General features: G+C 40.5%; 1 protein-coding gene and 1 long non-coding RNA gene across 6 annotated transcripts in view; one reads left to right on the top strand and one right to left on the bottom strand.

The window, feature by feature from the left end:
- The window catches only part of LOC134352539 (intermembrane lipid transfer protein VPS13B-like), a 1085891-nt gene that overhangs the window by 541937 nt on the left and 526094 nt on the right, over nt 1–17860 (top strand). The gene's annotated exons all lie outside the window — the stretch shown is intronic.
- Nucleotides 9787–17860, bottom strand: part of LOC134342623 (uncharacterized) — a 43979-nt gene continuing 35905 nt past the window's right edge. For both annotated transcript variants that reach the window (XR_010017061.1, XR_010017060.1), the window contains 2 exons: nt 12319–12403; nt 9787–12201 (listed from right to left, as the gene is read on the bottom strand). This is a non-coding gene — a long non-coding RNA (uncharacterized LOC134342623). The remainder of the gene's footprint in view (nt 12202–12318; nt 12404–17860) is intronic.

Below are 17860 nucleotides of genomic sequence, written 5' to 3'. Positions count from 1 at the left end.
TTCTAACTTGTAAATATCTAAAAAAATGTATTCTTGATAAGTTATATTTATTAGATAATTGTTCAAAAGACATAAGGGAACCATCTAAAAATAAATCCAAAAACCGTAAAATACCCTTAGTCTTCCAAGTTTGAAAAGCGCGATCCGTAAAAGAGGGAGGAAAAAATATGTTACCTAAAATAGGAATCGCTAACCCGAATTGATTAAGATCAAAAAATTTTCTGAATTGAAACCAAATGCGCAAAGCATATTTAACTATCGGGTTAGAGACCTGCTTAAGGCGTTTCGAATCAAAAGGAAGAGAGGAACCTAAAATAGAACCAAGTGTATAACCCTGAACAGATTGTAATTCCAATGCTACCCATTTAGGAATAGATAGTATGTCCCGGTCAAGTAACCAAAATTTCATATGTCGAATATTAATAGCCCAATAATAAAATCTAAAGTTAGGTAATGCTAAACCTCCATCTCTCTTAGCTTTCTGTAAATGTATTTTACCCAGTCTCGGATTCTTATTCTGCCAAATAAATGAAGAAATTTTAGAGTCAACTTTATCAAAAAAAGATTTAGGAACGAAAATTGGTAATGCCTGAAACACATATAAAAATTTTGGCAAAAAAAACATCTTAACTGCATTAATACGACCAATCAAAGTTAAATATAAGGGAAACCATTTAGATGAAAGTTGAGTAATATGGTCTATTAATGGTAAAAAGTTAGTCTTAAATAAATCTTTATGTTTACAAGTAATTTTAATCCCAAGATATGAAAAGTAATTATTAATCAATTTAAATGGAAATTTATAATATAAGGGAAGATGTTTATTAATCGGAAAAAGTTCACTCTTACTAAGATTTAATTTATAACCTGAGAAAAGACCAAATTGTGCTAATAACTCTAAAACAGCAGGAATGGATCTCTCAGGATTAGAAATATATAAAAGTAAATCATCAGCATAGAGTGATAATTTATGGGACTTTAATCCCCGAGTTATCCCAGTAATATTTGAAGATTCTCGAATAGCAATTGCAAGAGGTTCTAATGCAATATCAAATAATAGGGGACTAAGAGGACAGCCTTGTCGAGTACCACGAAAGAGAGGAAAAAAAGGTGAGTTTAAGGAGTTAGTACGAACCGAGGCTACAGGGGAGTGATATAACAGTTTAATCCAGGATATAAATTTCAAGCTAAAATTAATTGTCCTTACTTAACATCTTATTGCAAATGATCTGTTCATGACAATATTAGTAGGAGTTAACCATTGTGCAAGCATAGTAGAGCCAAAGTTTTGGCTTCACATGGTTGAATCCTCCATTATGTTAATTCCCTCTGCCTTGGAGCCAACCAGGTTGGAAGAAATCAGGTGGCTGGCATTTACTCCCCTCGGTACCAGCTGATATTGGTAGCAGCAACTTGTCAAGGTTTCTTCAGCTGAAACTCACAAACTAACAACTGCTGGAAAGAGAAGGATAGCAGACACCTCCATCATCTCCAAGCTTCCTTACAATTTGTACACAATTGTTACCAGGAAATATGTCCCTGTCGGTTCATCTTTGCTGGATCAGTCACTCTGGAAATATTTAGCAGGTAGATATAACTTCTCCTCCAGTGTAGGGTAGCTATTCAGAACTTTCTCAATGGCAAATAGGAATGAAGCTTAAATGTTATTGCCTAGGAATACCCATGTCCAGTGTGAACATTAAAAATGCAGGGTTTTGGAGTGTGACCAGAATGTATGATCCTTTGTAGAAAGAGATTTCGTTTTGATTTCATCATAAATTTCTTATTTCTGACCTTAATATTCTTATCTCAACTGCCTATCAGAGGAAATGTTTTCTCCCAACCACCAGCTTTTATCTACTTTAATCACTTAAATACTATTTAGATCACCCTTCATTTTGGTATATTAATCTATATGCTGATAACCTGTGGACATAAAGAAACTTTAATCCCTGTTGGAGGAGCACTGAGAAGCACCAAGAAATGAACCAATTGTTAGAAATGAGGTATAATCTATAACACAATTTCTTCTGTTATTTTTAATCCAACCCCTTTGAGATAAAATTCCATGTTCTATTGATCTAATTCTCGTTAAGTCCAAAATGGATAAACACAGAATTTTCTATGTTGAATTCCATTTACCTCAGAGTTTTTTTTTCCCAATCAACTTCCCTGCCAATATCTCTTCTGCAAATTTTTGCGACCACCCCCCCCCAAGAATATGATTTTCCATTTACCAAAGTGTTGTCACCAAACTTCAATACATGTTATTGAAACTTCAAACTCCATTCATGTTATTCAAGTATAGATTCTGGAGGGGTGGGGGGGGGGAATCATCATTAACTCAAGTGTCCTGCACCACACCTTTTGCAGCTGAATCCTAGACTTCCTATTGGATTGCCGATGGGTGATAAGGATGGGCTCCCTCACCTCTGCCCTCTGACCCTCAACACAGCTGCCCCCCCCCGCCGGGTTGTGTCCTGAGTCCCTTCCTGTACTCCCTTTACACCCACAACTGTGCTACCACATAGCTCCAATCTGCTGATCAAATATGCAGATAGAACAACATTGATTGGCCTTTATTTCTAGCAGTGTTGAGACAGCCTACAGAGGAGAAGTTAACACCCTGACACAGTGGTGATGAGATAACAGCCTCTCCCTCACTGTCCAAAAAACAAAAGAGCTCATCATGGTTTACAGGAGGAACAGAGACAGGCTTCTCCTGATCTACATCAATGGGACTGCAGTTGAGAGAGTGAGTAGTTTCAAGTTCCTCAGTTTACACTTCACTTGGACTCTATGCACTGGTTGTGCAGCGAAAAAAGCACAACAGCGTCCCTTCCACCTCAGGAAACTGAAGAAATTCGGCGTGAGCCCCCAAATCCTCAAGACCTTCTACAGGGGCACCATTGAAAGCATCCTGACTGGCTGTATCACCACCTGGTACAGGAGGTGTACCAACCTTGATTGCTGGGCACTGCAGAGAGTGGTACGGACAGCCCGGCGGATCTGTGGATGTGAACTTCCCTCCACTGAGGACATTTACAGCAGCAGGTGCGTAAAGAAGGGCTGGAAGATCATTGGGGACACCAGTCATCCCAACCATAAAGCTGCTTCCATCTGGCAAGCAGTACAACAGCACTAAAGCCAGGACCAGCATGCTATGGAGCAGCTACAAGCCATTAGACTGATTAATTCACATGTCTGTACATTGCGACAGAGACATAACACAAAGATTTTTACTCCCTCATATTATGGGACGGATGTAAGATTTAAATAAATTCACATTTAAATTTTATCAAGGTGCAAATGTTGGTTCATTAAGTAGTTAGAACTCTGTATTAAAAATTTTGCAAAAAAGAGCTGGTTTCTAGCGGACTGAATGGAATCTTTACAACAGAAATGCAGTGCAAGGCATTGGTGATACTGGTAGTCTGGCTTTATTTCGGTTTTATTGGTAAAAATATCAATATTCAGTTCTTTACAAAATGAGTTTTAAAAAACTAGCTGAAGTTCTGTTGTAGTCTTATTTAAGTAAATGAGTGTTACAATATAGGCAACCTTCTCATGTTCTGCTTTACTTGGTCTGAATCCTGCAGTTTCAAATTAATTACTTGAAGCATATCAAACAAAACTTCACTTTGCACATCACTTTTTAATCTCTAAAATAAGAAATCTGACTAATTTTATGACCATCAAACTGTATAATCTGCTATATATACATGCTAACACTGGAGTTTGTCAGGAATTGGCTGGACTCACAACTGGAAGAACAAATGGCAGAAAAAACATGCTGGCTTTCATCCTGATCACATGCTCAGGGGAGAAAACCTTCATACCAAGAAACTTAATTTCTTGGAAATGTACTTGGGGAGAAAAAGCAGAAGAAACAGCACCATGTAGCGATATATTATTTTAAAGAAAAATGTATAATCACATCTGTTGAGATATTTAAGACATGCTGGATCACTTCAAAGATTAGCCATGAAACATCACCAGCCAAATGGCATCTGTCAGTAGCAGCATAATTGGATGGGAATATTTCTGACCTAATAAATTCCCTTGTAACTAGGTTTATGAGCCTAAATTAATAATCAAAGTCTCCTGTCTTTTAAATTGCATGTGTGGCAACCTAAAACAATCTACATACTGTAGAGATTAAAAGCAAAATAAAAGTTGCTGAAACATGAACTTATTCAAATAGACAGGGTCATTTATTGACCAGAAAGAAGAACTTAAGCTAATTATATCTCTCACAACATGCTGGAGGAACTCAGCAGGTGGGGCAGCATCCTTGGAAAAGATGAGTTAACATTTCGGGCTGGAACCCTTCATCAGGACTGAAGAGGGAAGGGGCAGAGGCCCTATAAAGAAGGTGGGGGGAGGGTGGGAAGGAGAAGGCTGGAAGGCTCCAGGTGAAAAACCAGTAAGGGGAAAGATCCAGGGGTGGGGGAGGGGAAGCAGGGAGGGGATAGGCAGGAAAGGTGAAGAAGGAATAGGGGAAAGAACAATGGGTAGTAGAAGGAGGCAGAACCAAGAGGGAGGTGATAGGCAGCTGGGGGAGGGGACAGAGTGAAACTGCGATAGGGGAAGGGAGGGGGAGGGAATTACCAGAAGTTGGACAATTCAATGTTCATGCCAAGGGGCTGGAGACTACCTAGACGGTATATGAGGTGTTGCTCCTTCAACCTGAGTTTAGCCTCATCATGGCAGTAGAGGAGGCCATGTATGGACATATCCGAATGGGAATGTGAAGCAGAGTTGAAGTGGGTGGCAACCGGGAGGTCCTGTCTGTTGTGGCGGATGGAGCGGAGGTGCTTAATGAAGCGGTCTCCCAATCTGCATCGGGTTTCACCGATGTAGAGGAGGCCGCACCGGGAGCACCGGATGCAATAGATGACCCCAACAGACTCACAAGTGAAGTGTTGCCTCACCTGGAAGGACTGTTTGGGGCCCTGAATGGTGGCAAGAGAGGAGGTGTAGGGACAGATGTAGCACTTACACTTACAGGGATAAGTGCCGGTGGGAGATCCGTGGGGAGGGACGTGTGGACCAGGGAGTCGCAGAGGGAACGATCCCTGCGGAAAGCGGAGAGGGGTGGAGAGGGAAAGATGTGCTTAGTGGTGGGGTCCTGTTGAAGGTGGTGGAAGTTGTGGAGGATAATGTGCTGGATCCGGAGGCTGGTGGGGTGGTAGGTGAGGACAAGGGGAACTCTGTCCCTGTTGTGGTGACGGGAGGATGGGGTGAGGGCCGAAGTGCGGGAAATGGAGGAGATGCGGGTGAGGGCATCATTGATGACGGCAGAAGGGAAACCACGATCCTTAAAGAAAGAGGATATTTGAGATGTCCTGGAATGGAAAGCCTCATCCTGGGAGCAGATGCGGCAGAGATGGAGGAACTGGGAATAGGGAATGGCATTTTTGCATGTGGCAGTGTGGGAAGAGGTATAGTCAAGGTAGTTATGAGAGTCAGTGGGCTTATAGAAGATGCCCGTGGACAGTCTGTCTCCAGAGATGGAGACCGAGGGATCGAAAAAGAGAAGAGAAGTGTCTGAGATGGACCAAGTGAATTTGAGGGCTGGGTGGAAGCTTGAAGTAAAGTCGATGAAATTGACGAGCTCAGCATGGGTGCAGGAAGCAGCACCAATGTAGCTGTCAATGTAGCGAAGGAAAAGTTGGGGAGCAGTACCAGTATAGGTTCGGAGCATAGACTGTTCCACATAACCAACGAAGAAGCAGGCATAGCTGGGGCCCATGTGAGTGCCCATAGCTACACCCTTGGTCTGAAGAAAGTGGGAAGAGCCAAAAGAGAAGTTATTAAGTGTGAGTACCAGTTCCGCCAACCGGAGGAGGGGTGTGGTGGTGGGGAACTGGTGAGGTCTATATGTATGCAGTCTGGCAGGTTATTATGTCACCACCTTTGTACCCTAATAGATTGAGTTTTGCTGCCTTGGAGTGTGTTAATCTGCAGTGTAGAATTAAAATACCTAAAGAATCTCATTTCTTGTCATCCAACTTGCAAAATGTTGCTGGAATCTACCAATATCTTCACTCTTTATTTTTGCAATTTATGTATGAAATTGATTGCAATGGCATTTTGCTAAGAATAGCAACATAATGCGTAAGTTTACTGGTGAAAAAATGCTATGTCCTGTATTATTTACCACATCTTAACACAGCGGTCCCCAACCACTGGGCAGCAAAGCATGTGCTACCGGGCTGCGAGGAAATGATATGATTTGGCGATATGAGTCAGCTACACCTTTCCTCATTCCCTGTCATGCACTGTTGAAATTGAACGCACGTGTCATTCGTATCAGCGCGGGAAGAGGATCAAGTCCTCGAGCTTGCAACTGATGGCGGGCTGAAAATTATGTTTGACATAACATCTCTGCCGGCATTCCGGATCAAAGTCAAGGCTAAATATCCTGAGATAGCCATGAAAGCAATGAAAACGTTGCTTGCATTGCCAACATATCTGCGAAGCAGGCTTTTCTGCAGTGAATGCAATGAAAACTAAATTGCAGAATAGACTGGACATAAGGAATTCCCTTCAAGTATCACTGTCTCCTATCACCCCTCGATGGGACCGTCTTGTTGCAGGAAAACAAGCCCAGGGCTCCCGCTGATTCAGTGATATTGGTGTATTGCCATGATTTGATAAGTTCATAGGAGGAAAATATGTGCTGTGTGTTTAATATCCAAACATTACTTAAAATGTTATGATGCTATTGACTTATAAGTGACTTATAATTGACTTAGCACTATATTCATGTGCTGTGTTATATGAAACCTAAATAACACTAACATATAGTGAAAGGAATGATATGATAAATACACAGCCTATATAAAGTAGAAATAATGTATGTATAGTGTAGTTTCACTGAACAGAATCGCCAAAAACGATTTTTAGAAAAATATCGGCATGTACATGCATGCGCACAAAGGTGCCCGCGCAAGGCTTCATGGTCATGGTAGTCTTTCTCCGGGTAAACACAACGTATTTGACTGCTACTTTTCTCCGTTGGCGACCACCCCCCCCCACCGCCGCGGTCGGCCGGTCCGCAAGAATATTGTCAATATTGAACCAGTCTGCGGTGCAAAAAAGGTTGAGGACCCCTGCCTTAGCATATATGTGTGAATTTTGTATTTTGAAAATATTAACTTCTTTTTAAAAAAGTGGTCTCTTTTAAGAACATTTTGATATTTTATATTGGATTTTAGTTACTGGAATATTCCCACAACAGAAACCACCTAAGCTGATGGCTTGTGATGACAAAGCAGGTCTTTTTACCTGAAGGTAAAGGAGGCACATGTAACCAGGGCATTTATAGTGTGAGCTTATATGCCTCAAATATTACTTTATTTGGGGTCATAGAGTCCTACAGCACAGAAACAAACCCTTTAGCCTAACTGGTCCATGTGGACCAAGATTCCTATCAAAGCTAGTCCTATTTGCCTGCATTTGGCCCATCTCTCTTTCTTTAACGTTTAGTCTAAACCTTTCTTGTTCATGTACCTTTTCAAGTGTCTCTTTTAAATCAATTTACCTGCCTAGGTGACTTTAAATACAAATCAGGAAACACATAAGTTTTCTTCAGCCATCTTGGCTAACTACTTACAAAATGCAAGAACAAGTGGGTAACTTATTCCACAGATCAGATCAAAGCTTTGTAGTTGCACTACATCTCGTCTTAAATGGAAGTGGATAATAAACAGCTCATGTGAGAAGCAGGCTCTAACATTACCATTCTGCACAGGCCCAGTGTTGCAGAGAAGGTTGAAGAGAATTCAGCAAGAACTGCTGAGAGGATTATCTACTGCAGTGTATTAGTTCCTAATAGTTATCAATGGTGGAGTTCTTGAGATGAAGAGTCCTTGATAGTTTGTGTGAATAATTCAGTGAAGTTGAGTGAAGTTATTCCCAGTGGAAGGTACAGGGGCCTGATGGCTGATGAATAATAACTGATCCTGAACCTGCTAATGTAGGTCCTGAGGCTCCTGTACCTTCTTCCTGATGGCAGCAGTGAGAAGAGAGCATGGCTTGAGTTGTGGGGGTCCTTGATGATAGATGCTGCTTTCCTATGACAGCGCTCCATGTAGATGTGCTCAGTGGTGGGTAGAGCTTTACCTGTGATGGATTGGACAGTATCCACTACTTTTTGTAGAATTTTCCATTCAAGGCATTGGTGTTTCCATACCTGGCTGTGATACAACCAGTCAATATACTCTTCAGCACACATCTCTAAAAGTATGTCAAAGTTTTAGATGTCATGCTGAATCTTTATAAACTTCTAAGGAAATACAGGCGGTGTCATGCTTCCTTTGCAATTGCACTTATGCCCTGGGCCCAGGGCAGATCCTCTAAAATGATAACACCAAGAAATTTAAAGTACTGATCCTCTCTACCTCTAATCCCCAAATGAGTGCTGGCTCATGCCCTCAAGATGAAGGAGGTATCATAGTTACGGTCCTTTATAGAATTTGTTAATTACCTATCGGTCCTTTATAGAATTTGTTAATTACCATATCAAGTTCCTGCCAAACCTGACTACTGTGCTTCATCACTTGAACTCATTACTAAAGATCTGGGAAAAATGGCAAGGGACAGAACAGTGTAAGGTAGCTTTCGAAAAGGTAAATGAAGTAGTGATGTCAGGCACTGTACTCACATATCATGTTCCTCATCATCCAGCAAAGCTTGCCTGTGATGCCATGAGGATACTTAACAAGCTGTGAGCCCATGATATTAATTGAAAGATTCTAGCGTGGATAAACCAGTAGCAGATTGGCAGTAGGCAAAGAGTGAGAATAAAGGGATCCTTTACAGATGATACAGAGATAGGTGGAGGAGCAGGTAGTTTTGAGGAAATAGAGAGGCTACAGAAGAACTTAGACAGATTAGGAGAATGGGCAAAGAAATGGCAAATGGAATGAAGTGCCGGGAAGTGTATGGTCATGCACTTTGGTAGAAGAAATAAAAGGGAAGATTATTTTGTAAGTGGAGAGAAAATTCAACAGGCTGAGGTGCATGGGGACTTGGGAGTCCTTGTGCAGGATTCCCCACAGGTTAACTTGCTGATTGAGTCTCTTGAGGAAAGCAAATGCAATATTAGCATTCATTTCAAGAGAACTAGAATATAAAAGCAAGGATGTAATGTTGAGATTTTATAAAGCACTCGAGTTCTCACTTGGAGAATTGAGCAGTTTCGGGTCCTTTATATCTTAGAAGGAATGTGCTGAAACTGGAGAGTATTCAAAGGAGGTTCATGAAAATGATTCTAGGATTGAATAGTTTGTCATATGAAGAGAGTTTGATAACTTTGGGCCTGTGTTCACTAGAATTCAGAAGAATGAAGGGTTATCTAATTTGTGAAAGGCCTTGATAGAGTAGCTGTGGATGCTTCCTATGGTGGGAGAGTCTAAGACCAGAGGAGCCAGTCTCAGGGTAGAGATGTGTCCTTCTGGAACAGAGATGAGGAGGAATTTCTTTAGCCAGAGATTGGTGAATTTGTGGAATTTGTTGCCACTGGCAGCTGTGGTGACCAAAGTCTTTCTGTATGTTTAAAGCAGAGGTTGATCGATTCTTGATTGGTCAGGGCATGAAGGGAAACTGGGGGGTGGTGGGGGGGGGAAGACACTGGGGCTGAGAGGAAAAATGAATCAGTTATGATGAAATCTTGGAGCTGACATGATAGGCCAAATGGCCTAATTTTTCTCCTATATTTTATGGTCTTAAATGCAGAGATGGGCTTGGTTTCTTTAGGGCACAATTTCAGGATCGAATCCAATAGGACAGCTAATCATGGAGATGCTGAAGGATGAATATTGAAAGTCTCCCAATATGGTAGAGATGATACACAGGGAAACCAGAAAAGACCCCAGACTACATGGCAACTCAGATGGCTGAAATGTGCTGGAGAAAATCCCGTTTCCCCATTTTTACCACTGCAGAGATGAACTAGCCCTTGATGGGGGTTGCCTGATGTGGGCACTTGAGGATTGTTTTACTATCTAAGCTGAGAGCTAAAGTATTGGAGGAGCCACATGCCCGTCAGCTAGGTGTGGTCAAAATTAAAGTTTGAAACTTTGACTGTTGGCCTGGGATAGATCAGCAGATCGAGCGGCTTCCCACGCACTGTTTAGGATGCCAGTTCATCCAGAAGATGCCAATAACAGTGCCTCTCCATCCATGGGGAATGGCCTGCATTGCCCTGGCCGAGTAATTTGTTACAGAAGAAAGATGTCCAGATCTGTCAGAACCTCTTCCTGCAGTCCCAGAGTCAACTGCTGTAACCATTCTTGAGGAGGCTCCAGAATCTGAGATTGTTTCACAGCCACAAGTCTCACTCGCCAAGCAGTGACGCCCCTGCTTGTCAGGAAAGACAATATCCCACAAGAGTAAGAAATCCTCCACAGCGATACATACTTTTATTTTTATATATATGAAATGTGTGTGTATATAAATTGAGATGCATTTGATATTGAGCTAATTAGTAACACGTGTGAGTACTTAATATTCAGTAATACTTGAGTAACATAAATATATTGTTTGATTTAACATTCTTTGTCATTACATAATTCATTATGGTTTATATGTAAAAGTATGTGAATGGTATGCATCATTACGCCACTGCGTCGTATGTGCATGCTTTACTAAAATAAAAACCAACTAAGGACATGTTATTCCTGGCTCTGTGATTTTGCTTTGATTTGTTTTATGTTTTGGAGTTACAACACCTTCCAGTTTCATTTTCATTGTCAGCCATTTCTGGCATCTTCAAGCCTGAATGCTTGAAAGTGCAGAGAGCAAAACAGTTCTACATTGTCTTACTGCTTACTATTGCCAACCATCTGTGACAAAAACCCCGGCTTTTTGAGCACAAACACACACAATTGACACTATTTAAAAACTGTTTGCACTGAGCACGTGTATTGTCTAATGGCCACATGAGTTCAAGCTATTGATGCTAGTTAGAAACTGTTGGGCATCAGTCTCCTGTCACAAATAAGCAACAGCGTGTCTCAAATAATTGAAGGGTATCCTGACTATTTTCTCAATTAGTTTTTCTTCTTTAAGCATTGTCCCAAATAAGTAGCTGTTCCAGCAAATTGATGAACCAATTAACCAGAATCCACTGTATCTAAGAAAATCTGTTATCTGGTCATAATCGCATTGCTGCTTCTGGGAGCTTCCTATACATAAATTGGCAGCTAGACAACAGTGACTACACTTCAGAAGTAATTCATTGGCTATACAGCCTCTTAGACATTTGGAAATGTAAGCTTTCACTATTTATTTCTTTTATGCAAATTGTTTATGCTTTACCCTGTTCAAGCTCATTGTGGTTGGTAGCATCACTTTTTGCGAAACTTAATTTTTTACGTTAAGAGTAATACTTAACAAAGCTGTGGCTTTGTGCATTTGCATGAAATATCTGTACAGAATTTGGTTAGAGTAGTTCATTCAACTCTACCAGGACATGAACTAGTAATGGGCTTGAGCCACAATGTTATCTTGTAGCTGGCTAAAGGCAGATATTTTTATGTATGTTTGTATGTAAGTGTCATATTTCTCCAACATTGGCTAGAAAATAAAGGAGAAATACATGACAAGTTGTCTTCATCATCAGTCTTTGAGCAATAGTTGTAGGTTGGTTCTTTTGGCATGAGATGAGAGTTCCTGATCTCTGTATCTTACTGTTCTTAAAGCTCTTGCAGCTCAAGTTAATAAAATAAAGTTATTAATTTTAAAATGCATTCCAACAGTTCATATAAATTTATAATAACTTTCTTTATAAGATTATTATGAATTTCAAAAAAATAATCCAATGAAACAAAGCTGAAGAAGAAGAAAGTTTGCCTTTTCTGTTGGCAACAATTTAAAATCTTAATTTGAATTAAGGTTTAAAATGAAAGGAATGAAGCACTTATTTAATCTGCAAAATGCATTTTTTTGGGTTACACTGAAACAAAAGCAAAGCAGTCTGGATAGCTGACATCTGAAATAAAAGCAGAGGCTGCTGGATACTCAAATGTCCTCTGGATACAAGAGCAGAGTTAATCTTGCAGGTCAGTCATTGACCATCAAACTGAAATGTTGTTTCCCTGCTTCTTGTTGCAGAGCTTGTCTGTCCACTTGAGTATTTACATTTACCATTTCTGCTGAAATCTATATCCTTACTTTGGACCAAGAGCCACTCTAGAAAAAAAAACATCAAAATGAAAACATTGTTCTTTCTGGAAACTTAGATTTCAATTACCTTGACTTGTTCTTATTTTGCTTTAAATTTTGTTTGGAGTTGATTATCATGCGTACCTGACAATACATGAACCAGTAAAGTTCTTGAACACTGTCATCACCTTCACTTAAGGCTTCAGCACCAACATAGATTTGTACATACCTGGAAATTAAATATTTGTAATTGTAACTGTTTCCTGAACTCATGTTAGACCTATGTTTCTTACAGAACACTTGGCCAAGTCTCCTAGGAAAAAATACCTAAACCTAATGCCTCACATTATCACTATGTAAAGTTGCCACCAAACTCCATGGAAACAAACCCAAAATTTGAAAATCTCTACAAAATTGCTGGGTGATTTGCTTTTTATAAATGACATTCTGCCTCAAGCTCCCTGTTGTTTTTAAAAACTTGTTGGATCTGCACATTAATTGCCAATTAAACTTGTCACAGCTCATACTTACAACTACAAATACCTGTTTCACAATATGATAATTGTCAGTGCATTCCAATTAATTATCTAGCTGGAAAGGAGAAACTGTTGAATCTCATTCTTACTTATTGTAAATTCATCTTGGAGATTGTAATATATTCCCCTCCCCTTTATTAATTGTCTCAATTTTTCTTTCTCTCTTAACCCTCTTGTCAAATAAAGTGAAACTTCACTTTCTTTTGTATTTATCCTCACTTCTATTTGGCTCAGAAATGTGTAAACCCACACTAAAGGATTAAACAACTTTTTTTTAAAGTCATATCCTTGAGTCAAAATTTTGAATAAATTGTCAAGACAGGGTGACATAGTAAAATCATGAACCTGAGGTCCTCTTGAGAGCAGAGAGGATGGATTTGTGAAGTCATGCACATTCTGGTTTACAAGATTACAAGAGTGATGGTGTACTTTGTAGCTTGTGTAGGTTCTAGAGAGAGAGACGCAGATTTTGTGATGGATGCACGGTTGACTTTCTATCCCCTCAGACCCTTTATCAGGAAATGTTTGTAGAGTATATGGCATTTGGGAGAGTCAGCTTGTGTTGTAGGGGAAGGAATAGTGAGGGCTAATAATAGTAAGTAGGGACGTGGATTGTGCTAATGTAGTAACAAGGAACCACAGGCAAAACTGAAAAGCAGGGAGATAGAATGCAGCTATGACAACACTCAAATTTTGGCAACTCCATTAATTATGCTACAGCAAGCACCTGTTATTGCAATACAAGTTCAACTTACAGATTATCATTTTATTCTGTAATCAAGACATAGTTTGTTACTTTAAGTCTTTCCGCAACCATCATTCTGCTGTCAAAACCTAGTCAAATGTCTTTGTAATTTTGTTAGCTGAGGATATATAAGCTGTGCAAAATTTGTGCTCAAATAGTTCAGCTTTGACTGGTTTCCTGGTGTGCTCAATTTTAATAAATCATCTCTTATTTCAAACACCAACTTCATGTAGCCTTTCTGTTTGCTGCTAAGATTGCTTGTGCAACATTATGCAGTGAGACAAATTGTTAAATTTTGTAATGACGTTGGTCAGAGTAAAAATGAATCTGCTGCTTGACCATAAGACATAGGAGAAGAATTAGACCATTCAGTACATTGACTCTGCTCTTCCCTTCCATCATGGCTGTTTTATTATACCTCTCAACCCCATTCTCTTGCCTTTTCCCCGTAACCTTTTTAACGCATAACCCTGCCTATTCAAGAACTTATCATCATCCTCTTCAAATATACCAAATGACTTGACCTCTACAGCTGTCTGTTCCAATGAATTCCTCAGATTCACCACAGTGAACACTACTGAAAAATACTTAAGTTTGTCTGCCATTTCTTTGCCCCGTATTACTACCTCTCCACCATCATTCTCCAGTAGTCCGATATCTACTCTCACCTTTCTTTTACTCTTTATATATCTGAAAAAAACTCATTGTATTCTCTTTTTATTATTGGCCAGCTTCCTTTCATATTTTATCTTTTCTCTCTTTGTGGCTTTTTTAGAAGCTCTTCAATCCTCTAACTTTCCACTATTTTTTTGCTATATAATATGCCCTCTCATTTGCTTTTATGCTGTCTTCGACTTCCCTTGTTTGTCATGGTTGCTTCATTCTCCCTTTTAGAATACTACTACTTCTTTGGGATGTATCTATCCTGTGCCTTCTGAATTGCTCCAATGAGCTCCAGCCATTGTTGGTCTGTCACCATCCCTGCTACCGTAATCAATTTTGGCCAGCTCCTCTCTCATGCCTCTGTAATTCTCTTTATATTGACGCATATGACTTTAGTTCTTCTCAAACTGTTGGGTGAATTCTATCATGATCACTGCCCCCTATATGACTTTATTTCTCCTTCTCAAACTACAGTGAATTCTATCGTGACCATTGCTTCCTCAGGGTTCCTTACCTTCAGCTTCCTAATCAAATCTGGTTTGTTACACAACACTCAATAGAGAATAGTCTCAACGACATGCTGCTCTAAAAAGCTATCTCATGGACATTCTACAAATTCGCTTTCTTGGGATTCAGTACCCCCCTCATTTTCCCAAACTACCTGCCTGTTGAAATCCTGCATGTCTATTGCAGCGTTTCCCTTTTTACATGCCTTTTTATCTCCCTTTATAATTTATACCCCACATCCTGCTACTGTTCGGAGGCCTGTATATAACTCCCATCAGGGTCTTTTCCACCTTTGTGGTTTTTTAACACTTCCCACAAGGCACCTACATTTTAGTCAAGGCATTGAGTTCAGAATTCAGGAAGTTATGTTGTAGCTTTGTAAAACTCTATTTAGGCCACAGCTGGGGTATTGCATACAGGTAGTCACTCCATTATAGGAAGGATATTGAGACTTCAGAGAGGATGCTGAAGAGGTTTACGAGATTATTACCTGGATCCGAGTTTGGACATATTTGGGCCATTTTCTCAGGAGTAGCGGGGGCTGATGGGAGATCTGATTGAGGTTTATCAGAATGTGCTGGAATGCACTGCCTGGGGTGGTGGTAGATGTAGAAACATTAGAGACTTTTAAGAGACACTTAGATAGGCACATGAATGTGAGGAAAATGGAGTGATCTCAACAAGGTGTTAGCAGAAGAGATCCCAATTAGTTTAAGACCTTCCCAGCAGCTTCAGCAAACCTGCCTGCAATAATATTGGTATTGACCATTTCTAGTGCATGAATATACACTTTTTGTACATTCCTTCGCAGCTATTAAAACACTCGTTGGCTCTTGAATTATGTCCAGGGTAACACAACAGGGTATTCATTCTTTTCTTTCTGTCCATTTCTCTTGTTGTTTTGATTCTGATTTACTGTTGTTTTACATTGTTTAGCTATTTGTTTTTCAAACTGAAAATCCTGTAGGTTACAAGTTTGTCATTCATTGGGGTCTAGATAACCTGCATTGACTTGTATATCAACTCCCCATCCTCAGCCCTATCATTCCAGGGTCCACAGTTACAGACATGGGTACATTAGCAAGCAATGTTGTTTTAAGATGTTTAAAAAAAGATCTATTGATGCTCAATATCAGTGGATCCCAGATTTCAGACTCAGATCGTGAGTATAGTTCTCCTTTAAAAAACAGAAGCGGGAAAGATCTACAGGTACAATTGAAACACAGAAGCTTAAGACCCTCACTCCTAACTATCCTGCTGGCAAATGTGCTGTCTCTGGAAAATAAAACTGAAAACCTCAGAGCAAGATTGCAGTACCAGAGAAATATTGAGGACTGTTGTGTACTTTGCTTTATGAAAGCATGGCTAACTTCTGCCATTTTGGATGCAGCACTGCTGCCCGATGGCTTCACCATCCTTCACAAAGACAGGGCAGCTCAGTCTTTTAAAGGTAGAGGAAATGGAGTAACCTTTATGATTAATTGATTGTGGTGCACAGACGTGGTGATTCTGTCTCAATCCTGCTCATCCAACCTGGAACATCTGATGGTCAAATGTCATTGTTTTCATCTGCCAAAGGAGTTTTCTGCTATCACCCCTCGAGCAAAGTACATTTCACTTAAGGCCACTGTCAAGCTCCACTGGAGGAGCTGGGCACCATGATCAGCAGTCATAAAACAGCACCCCTGGGTAACTTCCCTATCATTGCATGGGACTTCAACCAATTGAGCTTGAAGAAATTTATGAACAACTACCACCTGTGGATCCCATGGAGCCAACTTGACCACTGTTATGCCACCTTCAAGAATGCTTACCGTTCCATTCTACGCCCATATTTTTGAAAGTCTGATTACCTGGCTGTACTTTACTCCCAGCATACCATCAGAGACTAAAGATTGTAGCACCATTGGTGAGGACCAAGAAGGTATGGTCTTGGGAAGTGGAGGAGCACTTACAGAACTGCTTTTAGTTGGTGGACAGGACACTATTCAGGGATTCATCTTTGGATCTGAATGAATACACTGCATTGTCACTGACTTCAACAGTCGTGTGTGGATGATTGTGTGCCTTTGAGAAATTACTGGATATGGCCAAACCAAAAGCCATGGATGAACCAGAGGGCTAGATCTGTGGCATTTAAGACTGGTGATCCAGAACTGTACTGGAAATTCAGGCACGACCTATGGAAGGCTATCTTATGAGTGAAAAAACAATTCTAGTTGAGGTTCGGGACGGAATTCGATGCACTTCAGCTCTGGCAGGGTTTGCAGGCTATTACTTCCTACAAAGTGAAACCCATCGCCATGAATGGCTGTAATGCTTCCTTCTCAGGTAAGAAGGATTCTCAGGTAAGTTCAAAGTCTTTTATACCTGCTTTGAAAAGGAGAATAAAAGTACATCTGTGTGAATTTCTGCAGCATGTGGTGACCCTGTGATCTCTGTCTCGGAAGCTGATGTTGGAATATTTTTCATGAGAGTGAACCGTCGCAAGGCATTAGGTCTCGATGGTGTAGCTGGCAGGGCACTGAAAACTTCTGCCAACCAACTGGGAGGATTGTTCAAAGACATCTTCAATCTCTCATTGCTGCAGTCAGGTATTTTCACCTACTTCAAAAGGGTGACAATCACACCAGTGCTCAGGAAGAGCAGGGTGAGGTGCCTCAATGACTATTGCCCAGTTGCCCTCACATCTACTGTGATGAAGTGCTTTGAAAGGTTTGTCATGGCCAGGATCAGCTCCTGTCTAAGTGAGGACCTGGACCCATTGCAATTTGTCTGTCCCATAATAAGTCTAAAGCAAATGTAATCTCATTAGCTCTCTCTACTTGGCCTTAGATCATCTGAACAATAGCAATACCTACCTCAGGCTGCTGTTTATTGACTACTGCTCAATGTTTAACACAATCATTTCCTCAGTTGTAATCAAAAAGCTCCCGAATCTGGGCCTCGGTATCTCCCTCTGCAACTGGGATCCTTGTGTTCCTCATGGGGTAACTGTAATCAGTACTGATTGGAAGTAACATCTCCTCCTCGCAGACTGTCAATAGCCAGTTGGTTGTGTGCTTAGTCCACTACTCTAATCTCGCCACACATGTATCTCTGTGGCTAGGCACAGCACAAACGCCATCTGTACGTTTGCTTATGACCTAAGTACTGTTGGCTGACGAGGTGACGAGGAGGTGTGTAGGAGTGAGATAGTTTAGGAGTGAGCTGGTTTAGTGGTGTCACAACAACA

The sequence above is a fragment of the Mobula hypostoma genome, chromosome 1, assembly GCF_963921235.1.
Source record: "Mobula hypostoma chromosome 1, sMobHyp1.1, whole genome shotgun sequence".
Taxonomy (NCBI): Eukaryota; Metazoa; Chordata; class Chondrichthyes; order Myliobatiformes; family Myliobatidae; genus Mobula; species Mobula hypostoma.
Note: the sequence above shows the minus strand (reverse complement) of the source record. Positions and strands in the feature narration are given on the sequence as shown.